The 25,831-nt window shown below is 37.3% G+C and overlaps 1 protein-coding gene across 6 annotated transcripts in view; it reads left to right on the forward strand.

Annotated features, from left to right (window-relative positions):
* msi (RNA-binding protein musashi) overlaps positions 1-25,831 on the forward strand; it is a 737,371-nt gene that overhangs the window by 184,322 nt on the left and 527,218 nt on the right. For all 6 annotated transcript variants that reach the window (XM_069823358.1, XM_069823360.1, XM_069823359.1 and 3 more), the window contains exon 2: positions 20,564-20,634. The gene's annotated coding sequence lies outside the window, so the exon portion shown is untranslated. The remainder of the gene's footprint in view (positions 1-20,563; positions 20,635-25,831) is intronic.

Consider the following 25,831-nt stretch of genomic DNA (forward strand, 5'->3'; position numbering starts at 1 on the left):
TTTATCTCTGAACAAATTAGACTTGGTAATGATACATTTCTACTCTTTATTTGTGCGTGAAAGTTTACGGATATACATAATTGTTGATACAGATTACTATATGCTAATGATAAGACACACGAGTAAATTACTTTGTGTACAGAAAATATCGTAGAAAGTATGTGGCCTCGAAGGTATTTCCTCACTACACGAAATTTTGTAACTAAAGAACCTATATTTGGAATCACAGATTTGTTTGAACAGGATAATGGAGCAATGATATAGGCCTACAGTCTCGTTACGTGTACTTTAAACGTGCATCCTGTCGTACATTTGTAAACAAACAAAAATGTCCATGAAATAATTACCTAAACATTGTTACTGAATTCCTCACAATGGGAGACGACGAGAATTCTAATGGGGAACGTACTGACACAAGTCAGTTTTGGGGAGACACGATTGAGTTTAAGATACACAGTGATGAGGCATTTTGTAGCCTATATCAAACGAATGTGTTCAGAGACAATTCTCTCACAGTTTTTTCCTGACTATTACACTTTTACTAAGTCACACTACTGTTGACTAATAAAACGGTACGAAAGGACGTCTTTCAACCAATCATGGCTGCTTATCGCACAATTTTATCGCGTTCCTAGCATTTGTTTAATTTGATCGCGTCCCTAGCATTTGTTTATTTTTTATCACTATCCTAGCATTTGTTTCTTTGTTTGCCAACATTTCAAACTGCACTGGTGTGGACGTCAAAAAACAGAAAATTACAAACCACTCCAGTCGATGCATAGCACTTTCAAATATGACTCGCATTGTCATTCAAGAACAAGAATTTACTAAAGATCACTGGTCATATATGAAGAGCACCATTCGGAAATCCTGAATAAGTTGAGGGATACACCATGTACATCAACGAGTTCACTTCTTTTACGCACACGTCCAGTATAACATCAACTGAAACACCAACCACTAAAACGTTCAAATTTGAAAATAGTACTTTCAATAATTGTTTCTTTTAAAATTATTCATGTTTATTTTTTAATTCATCATCGTTAATTAAAACGTTTCTTGTTTATTTCATCATCCCTAATTAAAACTTTTCTAACACTTGTTTATATTATTTAGGTTATGTTTGTTATAGCTTCTGCTATATGAAATTATGGATAGTCACGTATCAGAGATTGTTTAATATTAAGATTTATTGAAAATCATCTGTCAATTGACGTTGATTACTGGGATCTGGACAATTGAAGTGGAATGCAAATGTTTTAATGAAAATAAAACTGAATCAACAAAGCTTTCTTGACTAGTAACCGTCCACAGAGTTCAATGAAGATTCCATAGTTGGCACAACTGATAACAAGAAAACATAATCATAAAACATTACTGGCATCTAGCGTAATGTTGAGATGGTACAATAATACATTTGAAGACAGTTTTATTTTCGTAAGCCAATTAATATTTAATTGTATTGGAATACTTTGTTACTTTAATCTTTATACTTTCTTCTAATCGTGTAATAGTCAATTAAATCCCACTCGAGTTTTGATTTTCTCTAGATAAATCAAAACCTCTAATGAGATTACTGTTGACAAATTTCTTAAGGCTCCAATGAAATTACTGTTATCTGCATGGTGGGAAGCGATCTGACTGAAGTACCATTGTTGGAGTGACTCGTAACCACTTTTGTAAAGTCAAAAATAACTTCTGCTTGGTATTGTCTATTTCGCAAAGAGATTCGACCCTGGTTCTCCCGAATGCAGATCGATGCACAGTGCGGGACTGCAACGTTAGGACATTTACCAGGAAGCTTTAATCTGTAGTTCTATGCTTGATTGTTATTCAGTGACAAGCAGCGGCAGAGACTGTCATGTCACAACGGACATTGCTTATCCCAGGTGAGGCAGCAGCAATATACGTCGTTGCTGTGCTGTTCAAACATGGCGGACTCGCATATTGCTCACTTAGCGAGGATTCAAATCTTGCCCCGGGTGAAGATGAATATAATACAACTTTCTTCGAAATTCGCCTCATCCTTGCCAACCGCTTCAGTCTAAGAAGTTTAATCAACGGCAAGTGAAGCACACAAGACCGGAGCTATATTGAAACTGTGGCTTACACGTGTACAAGTCTGTCTGAGGAGACACAGTGTTCATAAGCCGCAGCCTTGGCAACTTGACTCACTCATAATGGCGAAAATGCCTTGCTACTACATTAGCATATTCCCGGAAAATTAGTTTGGTTGAATTTACACGCCATGCAACACAGAATTCCTGTAAGATTGGTTTGTGTAATTCTGTGTGGTATTTAGGAAGGTAGGAAAGGAAGCGTGGTAATTTTTTACACGCGAAACATGCACAATGCGCACAAAAAAAAAAAAACAGCGAAGAGCGTGTATTAACGGTAATACGCTATCCAATACTGCATTCCACGAACAAGCAGTGGGTCAGTTGGTTGAATTTCCTTGGGATTCCATGTTAACATTCCGCATTTCACTGGCATATTACGATTAATCGATTGCATAATGTGGAAATGAACGAGCGTTGTTTGCTACAAAGCTATCTACCAGCTTCTAGTAAATACTCATTATTTCGTCCGTCTCTTAGACTACTGATCTTTTTTTTTTTAACGAGAAATCTGGATTAGATTATGATCCTTGCAGGTTATGTCACTTCAGATGTACAAAACTGCTAAGAGTCATCGTCATCAACTTCGTAGTCTAATAGAGGTGAGGTGTGAAAGCGTTTTGCCGTCACAGCTCCGGAAAAATGGCTTGACAGACAATAGCGATTTTGTCACGGTATACTTTTTGTGTTCGAATGATTCTTGACGTTTGTGAATGTTTGTCATCACGAGTCAGCAGTTGTTTATGTTTATCGCTCTTCTGCGAATTGAAATGATATACCTACCAGTGTCATGTCTTATATCAACAGTTGTGATTGGTGCGGCAAGTAGGCTATATTAAAAACGAAACACGCTCTGAACTGTGTTATGACGATATGTGGGCGCATATATTCCTATAAGGATTGGGTGCGTTATTCGTGGAAGAATATATAGCCAATGCATTGTAGGTTCAATATCAAAGACTTACCGACGTTAACCTTTCGAGTGGTACGTTAATTACATAGATTCCAGTTATGTTGTTGAAGTTAATCTCCTGACTTGCAATACACATATACGTACATCAGTCGCCATCGCTGAGAGTCGCATATCGGGCAAAGATAGCGATTTCTCGGAGATGTGATTTTAGAACTGTAGTCACAGTCGGAACCAGTGACAAAGCTGTCATAGCGATAAAATCACAAATCTTCAAAGTATACCCCACCACTACAAGTGTATTAATGTAGCACAGTATTTTGCAGTGTCAGCAGTATTTAAAAGAGTTTCTCCTTCACTAACTTGTAGCAATCATCATCACTTCCACAGACTCGGTTAAATTGGAAAATATTAAAAAAAAAATAATTTCCTTATGTACTTTTCGATTTTTACTCAATTCCTGTGTTTATAATTATGAGAGATCACCTCTGTGGTGTAGGGGTCAGCATGCTGGTCTCTTACGCAGAGGGCCCGGGTTCAATGCCCGGTCCGGTTGAATTTCCTGGTTGAGGTTTTTCAGTTTTTTCCCTCAACCGTAAGGCAAATGCCAGGAAATTCGGGCCACAGCATCCCTGAATATCACCGGCCTCATTCATCACCGAAATCATATTCATAACAAATCAGTAATACATATACAGTCGCCATCTAGTTCACAACAATAGTACACAGGTCTTCGGATTTCACCCAAAAGATTAACTCGCGATATGACCAAAGATGTTAAAGCGAGTATAAATAACAGCGAGAGAGAAAAAAAAAAAATGAGAGTAACTGCAAATATTTTAACTGTTGTAGTCTATATGTCAGCCGTCAAGATCTTGATTTTTTTTGTAAGGTCATTAAGGGTGAAATTGATTGCGAACCTTTAACCCTGCGCTGGTGACCTGAAAGAAAATTACATCAGTAGTGACGTGGGGTTTGAGATATCCCATTTCATTTTTTGGATTTTTACTGAATGTGATATGGAACATACTGCAGGAAGTATTGCAAGCAGCTAGACGAATCCCCACGTAACAAACCGGAGTGATCTAGTAGCAAACAAAAAACAAAGCAAGGTGGGATGTGTCAAACCCCACTTCACCAACGTAGGGTTAAGTAATATCAATCTTCGTATTCCTTCAAAAGGATTAAGATTTCAAAAAATTGTTAACATTAGAAATTCAAAATCCCTTTCTCCGGTCTGCAGATGCATAAAAAATGCCAATTTGCATGGAATGAATTTAGATTCATTTAATGTATAGTAGCCCTATTTACTTTATTGGTATTGTATATAATTTTGTTCTAATTAATTTTAATTTATGCCTTTTGTTAGTATTGTATTTATTTAATTATTCTCGTTATTTATATCCTTTGTATTTTCATTTAATATTTTGTCTTTTTTTTTTTTTGTATTCTTGTCTTTTGTATTGTCTTGAACTTTAATTGGCCTCTGGCTGTTGTGCAGCACATAAATATTAATAAAGGAATAAATAAAATAAATAAATTACTCCTTTGGTCGGCTCTGTGAATACAACATACGCTTCCCAGCCAAGAGGTCCGTGGTTCGATTCTGTCGGTGGGCAGTCCACGGGGCAGTGTATGTCCTTTGTATGTTCTGTCCTGTGTTGTCTTAGCGGTAGCTCTGTATCATTCTGACCACACGAACTTAAGAGGACTATGTTCCTGTCTAGTATTTGTTAAAAGATAATAGGCCTACAGGCCTACCGCCTGAGCTTCTCCGGACGCGTATGGAAAAAGAAAATGACTAGGCCTATGTTTTCAGAACGGGCTAGGTCTTAAACCATGCAGTGGGGAAGAAAATTGTTTTTTTTTTAATTCACCTCTTTACTAATAGGCCTAATTCCGTTAAGTCGTTAAAAAAAATATGTTCTTAAAATTACGTTTGTGCATAATGCTTAATGTGAACGCATATTAATAAGTTTGGTTAGTTACTAACATTTGAAAATATGATCAACGGAGACCTTTCTGCGTTTTTAATAGTCTACCTGTGTGAAGAATTCCCTTCATAGGGTGAAGACTGATCTACAGTCTTTATGACGAGATTTTAGTCGTGTTGAATATTATTATGCCCAAGCCTTTTGTTATCTATAATTTGTTAGTATATAAATATAACAGTTCTGATTAGGCAGTCATTACTTCTTTCGTAGATTGAGTCGCTGTTAAATTCTGTCAGTTCTGTTGTAGATTAATTTATTAGTTTAGTTTTAGTTTGTTGTATTTTACTTATATTTGTATTTCTGGTAGTGTAAAAGAAAAGGACTGTTGGCCTTAACTCCACCAGAATAAATAATAAATATAAATAAATAATTAAAAAACAAACAAAATAAATAAAAAAAACCAAGCATACAGACTAAAATATAGTCTTCTAAGTAAGAAAGTAAGTAAATAAATAAATAAATAGGTAATAAATAAATAATAAACGGTACAAAGGAGGACAGTTCGGCCGGCACTGTGGATCGGATTTCGGCATAGCTCAGATGATAAGAGCAGTCGGCGCGCCAGACTGAGGGTCCTGGGTTCGATTCCCGGTACCGGAACGAATTTTTGTCCATTAATAAATATATGTCTAAGTGGCGACTACGTAAGTCATTTATTACACAATATTCAGTAGAGGACGACGAGGTCCTCAATAAGAATAAATATATGTTTACTCTGACGAGAAAGAGCTGATCAGTTTTGAATGCAAGAAATAATATGTCTCTCAACTTTAGGCCTACTTCCTTTTCGAAGAACTCCATGTTAATTATTTTTATGATATTTTGAATCGTAAAAATTGTTTAACAGAGGTGCATCTATGTAAGTGAAGTACGACTTAATGGGCTAGCACATTTCATTTTACACAACGGGCTACATAACCGTTTCATTTAACATCTTACTCTCCGCCCTTTTTTTTCCATTCATTAAATAATGACAGTTTCTTATAATATTGCTCTCGCGATTTTCCTGGTATAGCTCTTTGGCTTGCATGTTCTGTTTCTGCTGTAAGGAATTTCAATGCAATCCATTTCTACAAATTAATCTCAGACAAAACTATTTGTAGTAGACACCTTTTATTTTCCTACCATAGTAACTGATTATGACGTGTTCCCTATCATAGTAACTATGTTGTTTCTCAATTGTTATTTTATCAAACAAATTCTCAATAATTTCTGTTCCAACAACATACAAAATACAATTATTAATTTATTTTCTCTTAAGATGTACGATTGAAAATACCATAAAACGTTGTACAATACACGACCGTTATAAGAACTCAACATGCTCACATGGATGACTAAACTCGTTTAGTTAAACTCCATGCTCGCATGTTAAGTTCTACATAACGGTCTTATAACGTAAATAACTATTATCGATCTTAAAAGTCCATCTGAGTGATATAGTTTGAATCCTTGTGTGTGGGATCTAAAGAATCGTCCATACCTGTGGAATAACGGTTAGCGCGTCTGGCCGCAAAACTAGGTGGCCCGGGTTCGATTCCCGGTCGGAGCAAGTTACCTGATTGAGGTTTTTCCGGGGTTTTTCCTCAACCCAATATGAGCAAATGCTGGATAACTTTCGGTGCTGGACCCCGGACTCATTTCACCGGCATTATCACCTTCATCTCATTCAGACGCTAAATAACCTAAGATGTTGATAAAGCGTCGTAAAATAACCTACTAAAATAAAATAAAAAATCTAAAGAATCGTAATATTCCATCGGCAAAAACAACCGTAACGAGAAAGAATGTGCGATTTTATTATTTTTATATTTATTTGTATACTTTTTAATACCCTGTGTTAAATATTACTGCAAGAATAAGAATAATATCATTAACACAAAGTAATGATATTGTGAGTAAAGATATTTTGGAAATAAGAAAGAAAATTGGTGTCATAAAAGTAGTCTGGAGATGTGCAACGATGCAGTGCAAGACAGAGTCCAATGACCGGGTAATGCTAGGACGTGAATAAACCTTCGTCTTCTATAAATGCATGAACTTGTAGGAATGTTCAAGGAGAACCGGTCTGTTAATTAGTAATTGAGTGAAATCTGTCATTTCCGTCGACACCATAAGGAGGCATTACATCGAACTGCACGCGAAGTAAACAAGATTATCGCTGTACCAATGATTCATGTGTATGTTTCATGCGTCAGGAATAGAAAATTATAGTAAACGTATTTTCGCATATAACTCTGTATGAAGTCCCTCCGTTAGCTCTCTAACGGGGGCGAGTTATCGTTTTACGAACTCTGGTTCGATCGACAGATTTGACGAAAGCGATACTTGCGATGGGCAACAAAGGATGATGATTTTTCTAGGGGAGCACCACTTTCTCTCAGCATTACTCTGATACTCTTTCGGTCATCCTACCAGCCGAATAGTGACCTTATGTCCACATACCTTAGTAGAGATTCTCCTAGCTTATATAACTGGTTTTCGAAGTCTCATTTCGCTACACTCCATAGCTCCCCAAATTTCTTGCGATATATTCCCTTTTAGATCCTGGCCGAATTTCATGAGAATATTTCTTCCTCTATGAAGACTCGAACCAATGCTAATTCCGTAACGCTAGTGGAAAGCTTGACGACGCGAGACCAGTTAGTACATGTGAGATTATTCTAGAAACAATTGTTCTATATTTTCGTATGATTTTGGTATTCGATGCTAATCAAAATATCTGGAGCTAGTTTGTACGGATTTGTTATTATAGGAATCATTCCATACAAAATTTTAAGAATATGCCAGCGATGTCATGAATTTTTTGGGGCTTTTAATATAATAATGTTATTATGAAAATAAATTAAACTGCCAACTATGACCGCCATATCATTAATATTTTAGTCATACGGATGACTGAAAAATGGGTGGCAGTTACATGTTATCCATCATTTAAAATATTCTAGACACCCTATATGAAGTGTCATCGAAACTAAACAGACGCCATTGTAAACCTGAATAACCATATTTTAATACCTTAGGGTGATATGCATAACTTAGACATTTCACTAGCCCGCGCTACGAGCGTGCTAAACTAGCCCCGACTATCGAATGATTACTTGTACAGTATTCATATCATATCTTATATCGCTAACACTGGTTTATGAATACGAAAAACGTTAGTTCTCTGACCATCTATTGAAAGCCCACGCTTAGAATGTCTATGAATATGGCCCTTAAAGACTAATCCGAATAATATTAAGGCATGAACAATTTCAAGGGAAAAATTGTTCCTGGGCCGGGTATCGATCCCGGGACCTCTGGTTGAACGTACCAGCGCTCTACGACTGAGCTACCCGGGAACTCCACCCGACACCGTCTCAACTTTTCCCTTATATCCACACAACTCGCGTGGGCTGACGAAACGCCAGAGACCCACAACGAGTGCACACAATCTCTGTGTGTCTTGGAATTGTGGTTTTCTGTTAACGTACACAGTAACGTATATATTATGCAAATCTAGTCTTTCAGGTGAAGCTCCCTGTAAAGCTTTACAGGGAGCTTCACCTGAAAGACTAGATTTGCATAATATTAAGGCATGCTCATAAAATCATCTAATTGAAAAAGAGAAATAGTTTTATATTCGAATGCAACAAATGAAATTCATGCGAATTCCATTCGTATTAAAGAAAATCTTATTCCTAATCCATCTCCCAAGTTTTATGACCTTATTCAAAAAACCTGTGAATAACGTAAATTAATAAAATTTTAAATTTTTGTTCCGATGGTTGAAAATCGCTTGCTATGTGTGGCGGTCGTAGCGTTCGCGAGACTTCTTAACGATAAGTAATCTCAAACGTCCGTCTCCCTGACCTTGATCGCGCAACATTCTGTACGACGGGAGAGCCTACCTGCTGAGCTCCTTTGATCCGGGGAGTTATTTTTATTAAAAAACTGACATGATATTTAAGTCAGCGTTCTGGAATTTTCACAGTCGAACCAATATACCCTAAAGAATTAAACACATGTTTTTTCGTCTGTAAAAATGAATTGCATTTTTGTTCTATATTTTTTAAAATTATTTTATTGTAGGTAACTATTTCAAAAAATTACATATTTTTTTTCATTTTAAGGGCATTTATAAACAAGGCATTGAAATCATTTTTCCATCTTCCTTTACATAGTAAGAAAACTTCAATAAATGAAACCGTGTTCTTTGTTAAACCAATATTTTAAATTCTGATTGCTGCCAAACTATGAAATATATAAATATAGTATTGCTTGAAATTCATATTTAGAACATACAAAATAACCTACTACAATATTTTCAACTTTTGAGACTTCATGGTTCAAAAACATACTTTTTTGCTTGGAATGACCCATAGAATTTGTGTTCAGTATAAATGATATAGAAATAAACGAACGAATGAAATATAACTAGTCACGTGAGCATATTGAAAGTAATGGTTCGGCAGTTTGGTTGAAAATGGTAGAGTTGGATGAAAAATACGTGGTTAGATTTCTGCCGGAGTTTTGTAGCTTTCTGCTGGCTTTACGGTATTTTAAATTTATTACGTAAAGCCATTCATGCGGAGGGCTTTAATTTTATCCTACCGTTGTGTGGGTTTTGAGAAATACGATAAAGAATAGAATTATATACGCGAGTTGACTGAATGTCTGAATACGAGAGCTATTTTTCGTAGGCCTTTGTCTCGCGGACTGTGTAATAGCTGTAGCATAGTGTGAGACGGAATCCCCGAATGGACCTTCAAGCTCACACGCTGTACAGAGAGATTAGTTAATCGCGAACATTCATCCATGCCTAGAGTGGGATTCCATCCTACCACTCCGGTGTATGGAATTCAGGTAGGCGTCCTAATTGGCCCAGAAATAGGGATACCAATGTCTTTGAATAGCTCCTCTGAACTCGAGTGGCACTGACAGAACTCCATCATTTAGCTATCACATCAGCTACTCTGAAACCACCAGAATACCGAATTACACCGCGGTTCACGAATTGTTCTCGGTATAAACACCGTCAGTCAAATGGTTAGTAAGTACTCCCAGGGAAGTGGTGTCTGAAACAATACAAGCAAGGAAGGAGAAAAGATTGTACTACACACAGTGTAAGTCACTCAGCATTTGTGTGCGCTCAAAGTTGAGTTCTGGCGTCTTGTCAGCCCTTTTGAGTTATGTGGATATAAAGGAAGAATTGTGACGGTGTCTTGTATAGTTCCTGGGGTAGCTGAGTCGGGAGAGCATTCGTGTGCTAAACGAAGGGTCCTGGGATCGATACTCGGCCCCGGAACAATTTTTCCTTGAAATTATTCATTGTACTGACGCTCAGCTGTAGAACAGTTTCATGTAGACGTGTCATGTAATTACAGATCGAAATCATATAGGAGTCGCAAATTTGAATAAGATGCTATTGTGTTAAATGTTGTTTTATTTAACGACGCTCGCAACTGGGGAGGTTATATCATCGTCGCCGGATGTGCCGGAATTTTGTCCCGCAGGAGTTCTTTTACATGCCAGTAAATCTACTGACATGAGCCTGTCGCATTTAATCACACTTACATGCCATCGACCTAGCCCGGGATCGAACCCGCTACCTTGGGCACAGAAGATGCTATTGTCTTAATGAAGTTAAATATATATATATATATATATATATATATATACACACACACACACACACACACACGTGTGTACATTACGAAATGATTAGAAGCATTTGAAATGTGGATATGGACGAGAATTGAGCGTGTAAAATGGACAGATAGAATAGAATAGGAAGTGAAGCTGTGCTGGAAAGAATGGGTGAAGAAAGAATAATGCTGGAACTGGCCAGAAAGAGAAAAAGAAATTGGCTGCATTACTGGCTGAGAAGAAACTTCCTACTGAAGGTAGCACTAAAAAGGAACAATAAACGGGCGAAACGTTTAGGGCAGAAGAAGATATCAGATGATAGACGACATTAAGTTGCATGGATCATATGTGGAGACTAATAGAAAGGATAGAAAAATGCTGTGTTTGCAGTGAAAGACCTGCACTTGGGCAGAAAACTAAGAATGAAAGAATGCACATGTGTGTGTTTTATTTACAGCATGCACGATTGCATTAAATGTGATGGTGCATGCCCTTTAAAACAAATTTTCATTACTTTTGTGATAAATGGCTTATTATAGCATACTTTGTTATCCGTTATTATAGCTAATACTTTGAGTTACACCCCAGATCACATATATAACAGATTGCTCATCCCTATGTTAAAATCGGTAACACTTTGAAGAGAACAACCGCCAGGATCGCCGCCCGTCCGCCGTAAACGAACATGAGATGGCAGTACAGTCGCTAATGCAATTCAAATGAGAGTTATGACGTGACTCCTTATGTAACAACTAGATTGCAGCATAGTAAACCTGACAAAAGTTGTTACTTTCAAAGTCTATAAGGCCGAGCAATCTGGATATATATGATCTAGTGTTACACTCATCTGCTTATTGTTTTTTTTTTTTTTACGGTTTTCTGAGTGTCTAGTTTTATTGATATCACATAGTCTATAAATTCATTTGTTTAGCAGTTCACAATACCTTTTATTTTAAGTCCACTTTCCATGTATTCCTAACATCTTGTTCCGGAAAAAGAATCACTCGTTGTCTAGGTTTGAACACACGAATAACAAGTGACCTACCGTTTGTTCAACTCCGCCTTTGCACATTGGACTGTCTTTTATTTTGAACCGATGGAAATACGAATTTATTTTTCCGTCTCCAGTTAGGAATGTGGCAGCGTTTCCTGTTAAGGCAACCTTTCTTTGGCACTGGGGAAAAATCTTTTTAGTCACTGCTCCATTTGTGGTCTTGTTCCACTCACTTTCTTATTTTGAATACGCTCAATTTTACACACACTGGTACTCTGTCTCATAGGTTGCTGGTAGTCCTGTTCCTTGCAGCTTGTTTAGCTGAATGGTCCGCCATTTAATTGCCTACAGTAGTGTGCGTGCGTGTGTGTATGTATATATGTATGTGTGTGTCAATTACGAAAGGAATCACAGATCTCATTGAGTCAGTTACAGATTCACAGCCATTATTTCAATCCGTCTTCAGAAAGTTCCAGACAAAAGCTACTACAATTTCATGCGAACATTCCCGTATGTCCTGCAAAGCCCGCATGACGTGGACTGTCAACTTCCATTCGGATATCACATTCAGCATCTCTTTCGATATCATAAAAAAACTCCGGCGATGTTTCCAAGTATATTTCTAAAGGATTTGAAATTGGACGTTTTCCATTACTGATGAAGTACAGAAAACGCGAAGATTTGATCTACTGTCATCTTCAGTCGTTCAGATTTACCTACTTCCATGTGGAACGGTCCCAGACAGTGAGATAATTTTCATCCTCTCCATGTTTATCCGAGGACTGAGGTAAATCTAATGTTTTTTTATATAATTCATTGGAAATGGAAACAAATTGTAATCGAAATCTCTTCAGCATTTCTTCCTGTGCCACTTTGTCATCATTCCAGAAATAAGAATGATAGGCCTACTGTTATAGAATCATTTAAAACTCTCTTATCATTTTGACACTATTTCAAAGACAGCAGTGATACATAACTTTCGAAGAAATAAAATAAGTTTTACATAAAACTGTTACTACGGCACTATGATAACGCTGGGGAACATCTGAAAACGAACAATTTTGTTTTCTCGTATTAAGGTTGATTATATTTTCCATCGTACTGTGAACATGATTGCTTACCAACACGATTCCAAATACAGATGTTTTCCTCTAGGAGGAAATGTTAAAAAATTATCGATCAGTTTGTACGTGGAATGGCGTGTTGTGTAATCAAAGAAAAACGAGCTCCCAGATTGAGGTTATATTCATAGACTAACTTATTTTTAAGCGTTTCGTTTTACTAGAGAGGTTATCTTTCGACAATAATGGCGGAGAAAAGCTAAAATACCTGCCTCACAACCAACCAGTTTACCCACCACGAATTTTACAGCATTCATTGGGAATCATGTTCATAATGTGTTCGATGCGTAACGAGGTTAAGATTTGAGCAGCATAACTTTTTTTTTTTTTTCAGAACTTCACAATTTGTTTGTGATGTCCACCAGTTAGGTTGATCGCGAATAATCGCAACTGATCGTATGTTCCCGGCATAGTGAAGGTCGGTCGCCGCGAGATAATTATACTAGCTGATAACCGGTGCATTACAGAATAATTAAGAAAGATGTGTAACTTTTGTGCGCTAAAAGAAGCAGTGCACTCAGGCAATCCGCGCTGTCTGAGGGATGTGGACAGAAAACTGCACTAAAGCAATGCAGATAGCGTAATGTGTAATGGTCATGGTCGGTCCTGATAGGCACGTCTGTAGACAGCAGTGTATGTGTACAAGTTGCAGTGTCCAGTCGATCAGTCCTAATGAAATGGAGGAGTACACGAGAGCGGAATAAGCAGACCTGATGTTCGAATACAGATGAGCCAATGGGAACAGTAGACAAGCTCACAGATTGTATCGGGACAAGTACCCACGTAGGAGACATCCGGCCCATACCATTTTTCGACGACTGTTCCGAAAGTTAAGGGAAGGAGGGCACGTGTTGCCAAATTACAATTCCATTTCCACACAACTATTTTTGCTTATTACTTTCGACTCGGTCATTTCCGGACCATAGTTCCTCATCTCAAATTGATATATGTGCCCTTCGCCATCATCTCTGAAAGTTTGTAACACCACCTCGGAAACACCCAGTATAACATCTACACGATGAAGTTATGAAAGTGGGTGGTGATACAAAAATCTCATTGTGTACTATGTCAGTGACAGAACTTGTGTAGAAACTATGAGCAATTAAAATTGCCTCTTACTTTTGAAAAACCTTGTATATCATTCCTATTTCTATCATTTAAAGAAAGTCTAAGAAAACTGTAACGACGAGGAATCTTTTAGATTACATAATTGAAGAATTCCTAATCAATACACGATTAAACTACTTCATTAGTTCCTCGAAATTTCCCACGTGATAATTCCGTATTGTAACACATCAGTTGCTCCATTTTACTATAACTTGATATCTGTCTAGCATATCTCTCTTTCTCTAACAGGAGAGGTCATGTTTGAATAAACTTTAAAAATTGAAAACTAAAATTTCAGTAAAGGAAAGAAGGTTCGTTCCCTTCGCTGTTTGCCCGTACGCTTAAATTTATGAAAGGGGCGGTAGTAGAGATGGGGGTGTTTCGTTAAGTTACAACTTTACTGGTGGAGTCTGACCTAATCATTTTTGGTAGGCCTAAAGCCAGCAGAGCACGGAAATTCGCTGAGCCTACATTAAGATGTAAGAGTGTGTGTGTAGGCGACGTCGGCGCCTGTCGACATGGCAACAGCGCCAGACGCTTGCTCGGCGGCGCGGCGCGACGGGATGAGATGGGATGGGTTGGGACGGGGACGAACGGGGCGCCGGATAGGGTCGCGTTGGGTTGGGCAGGACCAGGAGATGTAGGGACTGCTGGAGAAGACAGTACACACACAACCAAGTTCGGGGCTTCCGAGTTCCGACCGACCGGCCGACCGACGAGTTTATTGACGTTTGCCTGGAACACCAGTAGAGGCTCCATCCCTCCTATCATCCCTCCTTCCTGCAGGCATGAGTGGATTAAGGCACAAGCTTGTCTGATTCTTGTGTTAACCATTGTTGCGACGTCTGGACAATGGATTCATATCCGTTATACCCTGTGACTTGTATAAATAATATAAAGTCTGATAATTCGTACAAATTCTGTTCAGTACTTTTTATGATAGGCCTACTATGCAGAACTATATACTGTACAGTAAAACCTGGGTTGCACCTATGTAACTGAAAGGAAGTGATTTATATTACGCACAACTCAAAACTACGTATAAGCATAAATACAGTTTAGAATATAAATTTCGAATGACTAGGAATCAGTTCAACAGAACTCAGCTTGGATTCTTTTAACTTGTCCAAATTTGTTCTAATTAATAGAAAGTGACTAGAGTTTCAATATTTAATATAATTGCACTACAGTACCGTACATCATTATTTTACTATGCCATGTGTTCTTCAATCATGAATTCACGCTTTAAGCTATCTTAATTATTAAATTTTTATATATGTTGAACTTCTTGCAAGTTTAGTTTTTGTTTTATTGGGATTTACCTCAACTTCTTTTATAAATCTAACTCTGTCTTCTAACGAGCGGCTTTTTTTTTACTGATGGAGTGAGCTGCAACTCCTTTTAATTGTATGACCCATATGCCGCGAGAAGGAAGATTAGATGGCATGTAAGGAAGGAGCATGCCTGGTCTGTATTCGCCTGGGCTGTGTGAGCTTGCTGTTTTATCGGTGCGAGTCCCATAACCTTGAGATCACTGATGTAAAGCAGCAACGGTCTTTATTGTCACATTGGTTAAATGTTCCCCGCAACTGACATTGAAGATTTTGGGAAATGATTATAATGTATTCAAAATCATAAGACAAATCTTTTCCTTTTGCCTTTTCAGGCGTTGGGTTTCGTTTCAGGGGTGAGCACGAAATGAAACTGTTCTCGCATAATGGCCCCTCGAATGGGTTGATTATACTACGGATAAAATGGTACCTCTGCGCGCCGCCTCCGAAGTCCCCTGCAAGCTACATGATTCCTTTATCTTTTTGCATAGGCCTCACCGCGGTCCCTCATTCCCAGTCCCATGAGTTACCATGAGACCACGGTGCATAGCACTACCACCAACAACGAATAACCATATATCCACGGGATCCAAGTTCGATGGCAGTCCCCATCCGACTCTGCATCGAAGTATACCCGAAACCTAGGAAAGAAACGGAGATAATGGTGGAAGAGGGGAAGTGTGTGATGACGAAATGAATCGGGAGATCCATCGCCGGAATTAGACTACTCAGCAATTCTGCTTCAGTTGATTGAGGGAAAGCCTAGGAAAAAACTTAACTAAGTAACTTGTCCCAACTAGGATTTGAACCCGAGCTAACGCGCCACGTACCGAAAAAAAAAATGTTACAACGGAGATGAAATTTGTACGCTACAAGACAATATTGTTACTACATATTATGACAGGAAGGATTATAGCTGCCAAAATTACGTAAGCATCATTTACTGAAATTAATTTTTTTCTATGGCTATTACTATAATAGAAAATTATATTCTCATAAGCCTAAAATTTGGGACTGGAAAACATCAGTAAAATTTTGTATGTTCTTGTGTAAATAGGAGGACATGATTGCGAAATGTTTTTCCCATCGATACAGTAGGCTATTTACATTTAGTACACAGTCAAAATTCACGTAACACTGTTGAACAAGCTTTAATTTTCAAAGAATTTCGGTATTTCTTATGTCCCAAAATGTTATATACATCATGCATTTGATATAAGCCGAGGCTTAATACATATTGTATTGGCATGACATGCCTGAAATTGGTTGGCGGGATGACATTGATAAGATAATGGATGATGCAAGAAATTCAATGAAATGTTGGTGGAAAATGGAGATAGGAATCTAAACGCATCGTGAGATTCTATGAACCATAGCACTAGTGTTATTACTAGAGCCCGGAAGTTAGACAAAATGACTTTTTTTACTGAGTAGATTTACGAAAGAGTTTGATAGAGAAAATATGTTTGCGTAAATTTCGGAACCTTAGGGCGAGTTTTATTTTAACTTTTTTTGTTGCCTATTTTAAGGTTGAGTGTTTTATTTTGTCTTGTTTGCATTTAATGGATATTTTCTGCTATTATGTAGGCCTATATATTATATAATCAGTACATGGGAAATATGTTCATATCTACGAATATTTTCTGTCAATACATGTGATTGTCCTTGAACAGTGGTTCCCAATCTTCTGTTTCTTGTGTACCACGGGGCAGTCTGTTACTATAAATTGTATGCTTAAGGCCCATTCACAATGAAAATTAAACATAACCGTAACATAAACACAGAAGTTTGCGGCAAGGCTACCAAATACATAAACATAAACATTGACATAAACATTAAGACGTTAACATGAAAGTTTGCAAACTCCAAACTTTAATGCTTATGCTTACGTGATTTTCAAACAGAACACAATCGTGGAGCGCTGAAGTATACGACAGAATATGAGGAAATGGCGTCGTTGTTATGTTTCTATGGTTACCAAGTATGTTTGCTGTTATGTTTATGTTCCCATCGTGACTGATGGTATGACTTCTTGATTTTACCATAACGTTTACATTCTTAAGTTAACGCTTACGTTATGTTTAATTTTCATTATGAATGAGCCTTTATACTTCATACTATCCACAGAGGAAGGCGGAAAAGAGGGAAGATTAGAGAATGCTAGGTTTGCAGTGAAGGATCTGTCCTTGGGAAGAAAATTATGAATTAATAGTAGCAGCATTTTTATAAATTGGTATTGTTGCTCTTACTTAAGATTTAAATTATTTTACTGTAAACAAATAACCTGATAATGGGAATAAAAACAGTGGAAAGACTTCATAGCGCATATCCATGAGAGTTAAACGTGCCCGATGTTCGAAATCACTGTGCTGAAGCAAGAAATAAAGCATACTATGGAACATGCAGCGCAGCAACTGTTTGAAGAGGCTGTAGAAACTTGAGTTAGTGGTGTTTATTTTTTAATGTTATTTACACTGTGTGAATAAATATAATAAGTGGGTTTATGTTGTGTTAATTTGATTTATGCTAATTCTACCAAGTGCGTTTGACCTTTCGAATACCTATTGGCTGGTAGGTCAATAGCTTGTCTGTCTTGCATTTTAAAGTTCGAGGCTAGGTCCTCGATGTTGTAAGTGTCTTATAGTTGAAATTTCTACTTCTTCATAAGTATTATAAGCCTTTCCTTCGAAATTCATTTTCTCTACTTTTTGACATTGCTGTTGAACAGTAACTGGGAAGTTTTCTTGTGGTGATGATTTTTGCATAATCGTTATCCACGCATTAAGGACTTGGCATGCTCTTATCTTCCAAACAATGGCGTTATAATTCAAGCAGAAATTATGTTTCATTGCTAAGGTTCTTATAAAACAGTCTTATTTTATACGTAAATCGTTTTAGATTTAGATTCTATGATGCCAACGTTTGATGCATTGTCGATTCTATTGGGTATGATTGCTACGTATGAAGGTAGATGCCCTTATTTTGAAGTCATTATTATTTATGGTAATATACAAGTGGGAAGTCGATAAGCTTACTCTTGTTGCAGATAGCTTGGGGTAATTGCTATAATTACGTTAGGCCTATGTTTTGAAGTTTATTGCTGATTGTCGTGTCATTTGCGTTTTACTCTTTATTTATAACCCGCCTTGTTAGATTCTTTTTCTTTCTTTCCTTTTTTCTCACTACAGCTATAAAATACAATAACTGTTTGTACAAACTTGATTGTAAAGAGATGAAACATTATTTTGAATGATACGTAGTTTTCAAACATTTTCGAATAATTACGATAAAAGTGTAGAATAAAAAAAAATGTCATTTCACAGTGTTGTTAAATACAATGAGTTATTAAGAACTTAATATATTGCCTACGTGAATTAGTTTTAAGGTGCATATTTTACGAAAACTTAGAATTACTCAAATAGCCGACTATTTGAGGCATTGTAGACACAACTTGCTTCGTGAATATAATGGTATATCAAGAATACCACGACTATGGTCCGTCCAAGGAATCTGTGGAGTAGAAAGACGAAATAAAATAAGACCTGTGCGCAAGTGGTTTGTGGGAGGGCTAGGACCAATGATCGCTTTAGGGAGAGGCGTTGGTTGAACGGAACTACTAATCGCTTGCAGAAAGGGGCTCATTTCTATTTGAACTCTCTACTACGAGCATCTTACCCCTTACCGGCTTCGAGCTGATGCTGCCCGCAATACACTCCGGCACAGATAGACTCCGCCCCCACATGCGCCAAGTCACTCTACAGATTCCTGGGACGGACCATAGTTATTGTTCGTTACTTTTCTCAAGGGACGCGATGTTTGGCATGAACACGCAAGAAATGGAAGGAGACCGTAACGATTCAATGCACCCAATACGTGAAAGGACAGTGGTGATGAAATAATAATAATAATAATAATAATAATAATAATAATAATAATAATAATAATAATAATAATAATAATCTGAATAAAAGGGGGGAGAGCAACGGTGAATTGTTCAAGGGTTGAGCAGTTTGGACTTTTTCCATTGCTAATTGTCAGAAATTACAACACAACATTTCGAAGATTGGATCTCTCTTCGAAACATTGTGTTATAATTTTGACAATTAGCAATGAAAAAGTCCAAACCGTTCGACCATTGGATGATGATGATCAGGGCCCGGATGTTTAAAACGTAAGAATTCCCCCCCCCCCCGCCAAAAAAAACCTATAAATTTCCCCGTAAAATTATCTTAAAATGACCTAAAACAGTAAAAAAGTAAAAAACTTACCTACTGAAAATGATCAATTTTGGCAATGGTGTAATTATTACCTACTTCATAAGTTACTGTATTTTATTTTTTATTTTATTGGGTTATTTTACGACGCTGTATCAACATCTCAGGTTATTTAGCATTTGAATGAAATGAAGGCGATAATGCCGGTGAAATGAGTCCTGGGTCCAGGACCGAAAGTTACCCAGCACTTGCTCGTATTGGGTTGAGGGAAAACCCCGGAAAAATCCTCAACCAGGTGACTTGCCCCGAACGGGATTCGAACCTGGGCCACCTGGTTTCGCGGCCAGACGCGCAGACCGTTACTCCACAGGTGTGGATAAGTAACTGTATTGTAAAAGAAATTTTCGTAGTGGAATTATTGTATCATTTACTGAAGTAATAATTTTCACTTCGTCAATTCTGTCAAAATAATATGGAAAAAAAAAATAAACATACCACAGTTAGCATTTCATACATCATCGTAGTTATACTCAAGTTATTAAATGAGAAATGTCGGCGATTGTAAGCCAATATTGTTTTGTACTTAAAGAAACTTCTTTCTACTTCGACAGAATGTAATCGGAGCATATTTGAAAAATACTATGTTACTGGTTGTTAAATCCTCTTCAGAAATGTCAATTCTTCATAACTTCTATAGGCGTTGAAGACAGTTTTTACTTTCGTAATGCACAATGATCATAAAATAACACGGCATAGCAGTGTTAATAATATCTTGTTATTGAGTTTAAAACAGTTTTTATATAGCCTATGTCACAATCCTTCATTGCTAGACGGAATTACTAAAATAGCCTAGTCCTAATAATTATTAAACCAACTCATAATGAATGAATACGCGTGGATGGATGAACAGTACAGAACTGAGAACATTATAAGGCCTGGCCTCAATTATTGTTTAGTGTTATGGAAATAAATTATGTAATTAAAAAGTAATCAACATTGGTGATTTTCGCATTAAGTGGGCTACATGGAGTAATTTGAAGTAAAATGCTTGCGTTCATGCTTTAAAATTGGAAAATGTAATTGAATTGTACAGCGTGCACTACCTGGCATAATATTAACGAGAATATTGTTGTGTGTTTTACAGAATAGAACACTGCGCGGCGTCGAAAGCAGAAAGGATCGCTGTGCTAATAACGCCGCAAATTGGGATTTGTGGTAAGTCATAATTTTTGTGTTTCTACAAAAAGCTTTCTTGTTGCAGTACTTTGTATGTAAACTTACATTGTCTGCAGTATTTGAAATTTCGGATTAATGCGTAATTTTCAAGAAAAATGATTTTATTATCAGGCACAGACCTAATTTCTACTGCTTCTTGGAAGAACTTCTTGGCTTTATTTCACTGCAACGTAACATTTTAGAATTGAAAGTGTGGGCTAATCATGTAGGCCTGTTGTTATCTTTTTATGGTTATCAGGTTGGACCACTGAAATTCGTATTTTTGAAACTCCTGGTGGGATTTTTTTTTTTTCATTTTTTAACCACTAAGTAAGACTGTCAATAAGTATATGGTCAAAGTTTCATATATATTGGATGAAAGATGTAGCTACAGTAGATTAGATTAGATTTAACAGGAGTGTTCCTTCCGGCCCAAGCACTGCGACCTATAAGATCTATTGCGTATCCCCGTCGTTCATCCCTTTCAGTCCAAAAGTTTCAAGTTCTTGATGAACTGTATCAAACTTTGGACTGGGACCTTTGAGATCTCTTCAAGTTTTGGAAAGTGATTCCCAAAGAAGAGAGATCTTTGTTGCGCAAGCGCATTGCAAACGCACAGCAGATGAGTTACTGACTCATCTCCTTGTGAACATCTTATACACAGTGGGTCAGTAATAAGTCTCATCCTGTATAAGTTTTTCTTCAGGGCACAGTGTCCTGTAAGAAATCCTGTTGCCCAAGAGAGCTGCTTTTTGCTAAGTCTCAGCAGCTCATTCGATTTTGTCCTTGCAAGACCTTTGATAAGGGCCTTGCTGTGATTACAGCCCTTAATTGTGTTCCAGTAACTAATATGTCGTCTGTGAGCCCAATCCCTGATGACCTGCTTAATTGGTCTTGAAGATAGTCCCAACACAGGTTCTGGTCCTATAAATGGGGTCTCAGCTCCATCTTTAGCAGCCTCATCCGCCCTCTCGTTTCCGTGAATCCCTGCATGTCCTGGTACCCACCTCAGATGAACCGAGTTAGTATTTGCCAGTGTCATGAGGGTATTCCGGCACTCCAGTACCAGTTTCGACTTAACCAAAGGCGATTCAATCGCCTTGAGTGCCGCCTGGCTATCAGAAAGTATAAGGATTTGTCTACCTGAATAGCCCCTCCTAATACTTTCCCTTACAATGTAGCTACAGTAATTAATTGAATTAAAAATTGATACGTCACTGCAACCCATTGCATTCATTCAGTTTGTAAGATATTTTAATGTCCTTATGGTCAAAATGTAGCCAATAATGAGATTCATGCACTCCGGTATTTGTTTTTTTTTTGTGTCCTCTTTAGATCAAGATAAAAAATGATTTAAATGTATTCATATTTTCTCCCCTTTGAATAATAGAGATATACTGTACATATGTACAGCCGATGCATCTGCTGTGACAATTAAACGCAATAAGTATCTCGATCTTCTGGATCGATATAATTTTGTCGTTTTCGCCGTAGAATCTATGGGCCCATGATGTTTCGAGCCGAAGTTGTTAACTTCAGATATCGGCAATTATTTATCAGCACTTAACGGTGACTGTCGCTCTACGGCTTTCCTCCGCCAAAGAATTAGTATTGCCATTCAACGAGGGAACGCTATAAGTGTTATGGGGACTTTTCCAGAATCTAAATCGTTGGAAGAAATATTTTATTTCGTGTAGAGCTGTAGATATTTTTTCGTATCCTTTAGTTTCTTTGCTAATTTCTAGTTTGTCCCTTACTCAATTGTTTAATTTAATTTCAAAATTGAATTAAAGTTTATTTTGTATAAGACAGTTTGATATGTTTTTATAGATAATATTGTTCTAAATTAAAGCATTAAGTGAAATTGTTAAGTAGGATAAAATCACTCTGTGAATATTGTTAATTTGTATATTGATTTTTATTATTATAAATGTATCCTTGTAACGTCATGTAAAGTAAGAACATTTTCTTAGGTTAAACAATTTTTTTACTGATAACTATTATGTTGAAAGATATAAATTTCATTAAAAAAATAAAAACAATTTTACATCTCACGTTCTATGTTACTGAGAAAGAAAGTAGTATCGGGGTACATGCTTCACAACCTTTTGAACATAACTATACCAAATTTCATGACTGTACCTTAAAACGCTCAGGAGAAAACTAAGTTGAAGTAAAGAAAAATGTCACAACTACACTGGCTAGTGGTGGGCGGGCGGTGGCTGGGAGATATAAACGCAGCGCAAGCTTTTATAAATGGTGACATAAACACATGTTCTAGTGCCCGTAGGGGCACCAAAATTTGCATATAACGCTATGTAAACTGCCCAGATTTCTTTTAACATGAAAATTAAGAAATGTGATTTTTTGACCCCAAAATAACATTTTTCGGTGGTTCATCCATCGCCTTCCAGATTTTTTCGTTTTCTTTCGATGAGATATATCTAAATCGAAACAAAATACTTTACGGTGGACCACACATTTGATGAGAATAGCATATTGCTGGCTTCCGAAAGAGACTGAAATAGCATATTATGGTCCGGGAATATGCTAGTTAGAAAAAAAAAAAAACCTTGAAGTGGAGAAGTATAAATGATATAGGATCTATATATTGTCATTAAATTTGGTGAGAATTTGTGCACAATTAAAATCATACTTTGAAATAACATATCAGTTCCTGTGGCTAAAAATGTTTTTATTATTTTATATCTAATGAAATAACCGTGAAAATAAGTTGCTACACCTTTTTATGTTGCGTAGTGGACTTAAGTACTTACTTACTGGCTTTTAAGGAACCCGGAGGTACATTGCCGCCCTCACATAAGCCCGCCATTGGTCCCTATCCTGAGCAAGATTAATCCATTCTCTACCATCATATCCCACCTCCCTCAAATCCATTTTAATATTATCTTCCTATCTACGTCTCGGCCTCCCCAAAGGTCTTTTTCCCTCCGGCCTCCCAACTAACACTCTATATGCATTTCTGGATTCGCCCATACGTGCTACATGCCCAGCCCATCTCAAACGTCTGGATTTAATGTTCCTAATTATGTCAGGTGAAAAATACAATGCGTGCAGTTCTGTTTTTTGTAACTTTCTCCATTGTCCTGTAACTTCATCCCTCTTGGCCCCAAATATTTTCCTGAGAACCTTATTCTCAAACACCCTTAACCTATGTTACTCTCTCAACGTGAGAGTCCAAGTTTCACAACCATAAAGAACAACCGGTAATATAACTGTTTTATAAATTCTAACTTTCAGATTTTTTGACAGCAGACTGGATGATAAAAGCTTCTCAGCCGAATAATAACAGGCATTTCCCATATTTATTCTGTGTTTAATTTCCTCCCGAGTATCATTTATATTTGGACTTAAGTAAGAAAAATATAATTTCTCGCACAGTTATGATCTCAGTAGAAATGCTTGTAAAACAAGGAAAGTCCGTTTACAACTGGTACGGTTATGAGATGAAGTTGATAATGCCAGCGAAATGAGTCCTGGGTCCAAGTTACCCAGCACTTGCTCTTAATGGATTGAGAGGAAACCTCGGATAAAACCTGAGCCAAGTAACTTGTCCCATTCAGAATTTGAACCCGGGCCCGCTTGTTACACGGTCAGGCATGCTAACCGTTACTCCACAACGGTGGACCAACTCGGACTACATAACAAAATTTCATTGTACATAGCCGAATTAACATACCAAACGTTTGGAAATACGGTTTTAATATTTCCCGAGGAACTTTTGAGCATTGCTGTTGTTTGAGATGAGCTTGGGGCTCCATCGTTTGTTAAGCCGCACAAGATACTCGCACCTGTTCAGACTATATTGGATGCGAATTACTGACGTGAACATCGTCTGCGTTGTGCAGCATAGAATTCCTGTTTCCACTTCAATTCTGCCTAAGGAGTTCGTGATTCATTGTCACTAATCCATTAACACTACCGATGGACGTTGTTCCGAGAATGCTTCTCACTTTACGGCATGGGAACCGTTACGCATATGTAATTGAGCATGACGAAACCTAAGTATGTATAGCGACGTTTCTCTCTCATCTACGACCAAATGTGTCACTTCTTCGTATATAGGCAAATTAGAGTACCTTTTTGATATCTATTTTATAAAAAAGAACTTCAGTATTTCTTGAGATTGTTAAGTAGTTCTCTCAGCTGGTTATTTATTTCTTAATGAACCGTGGTTCGAAACCCTACGGTTTCTGTGAGATTTGTTTGGGACGGAGACGAAGTAGACCAGGTTTTCTCAAGGTACTTCGAGTTCCTTTGTAATTCTCATTATGTCATACTGTATCACATCACTGTATGTGAACAATACTCAGCTGTTTAAGATGAGTGTTAAGTATGTACACTTAACGGCAAAAAGAATGGGCCGACTCTTGGTCGATAGAAATGTTAAGTTTCATCGCGCAGTTCACTCGTGTAAACGCAACGCACTGCAAGGCATTCACCACTGCTGTGGTGTCTCTTCGTTGAAAGTCGTCCGTGTACAAGGTAATTAATCTTACGAGCTGTGTATGGCCCAGTGGTAGGATGCCTGAGTTTCATACCAGAGGTTGTGAGTTCGCCTCCCGGTAGGTAAAATTATTATTATTATTGTTATTATTATTATTATTATTATTATTATTATTATTATTATTATTATTATTATTATTATTATTTAGCTTTCCATTAACTTATTAGTTTAAATGTGAAATTACATTTGTTCATAAACTTCGTTATGCCTGCCTTGTAAAAATATTATTGCCCATCACCTGTGGGTTATTAATAGGCGAGACCTGGTCTGTATAAACAGAAAAATACTTGTTCACATCCTAAAAAACGGACGCATATCAAACATAAATAAATAATTAAATAAATAACGAACAATTTGTTAACATATTAACACAAAAAGGCCTGTGGTGTAGACTAGTATCTCGTCCACAAACCACCTACGTCAACAACTGCCCTCATTCTGCGCGGTATGAAGTTCACAAGATTATGGAACAGGTCTATATTCATGGCCACTCCTCCCACGCATCTTGAACTCTCCCATAATTCGCCAGCTGTCCGAACGGGTGGTTGTTCTGTCCAATTAAAGCGTACGATCCGTTTGCCTGTAACCCACAAATTTTCAATCGGATTCATATCTGGTGATTTTGGAGGCCAGTCGACCAGGTCGTCATCAGGCCTCCTCGTAAAACAT

Source organism: Periplaneta americana, chromosome 4, assembly GCF_040183065.1.
Source record: "Periplaneta americana isolate PAMFEO1 chromosome 4, P.americana_PAMFEO1_priV1, whole genome shotgun sequence".
Classification (NCBI taxonomy): domain Eukaryota; kingdom Metazoa; phylum Arthropoda; class Insecta; order Blattodea; family Blattidae; genus Periplaneta; species Periplaneta americana.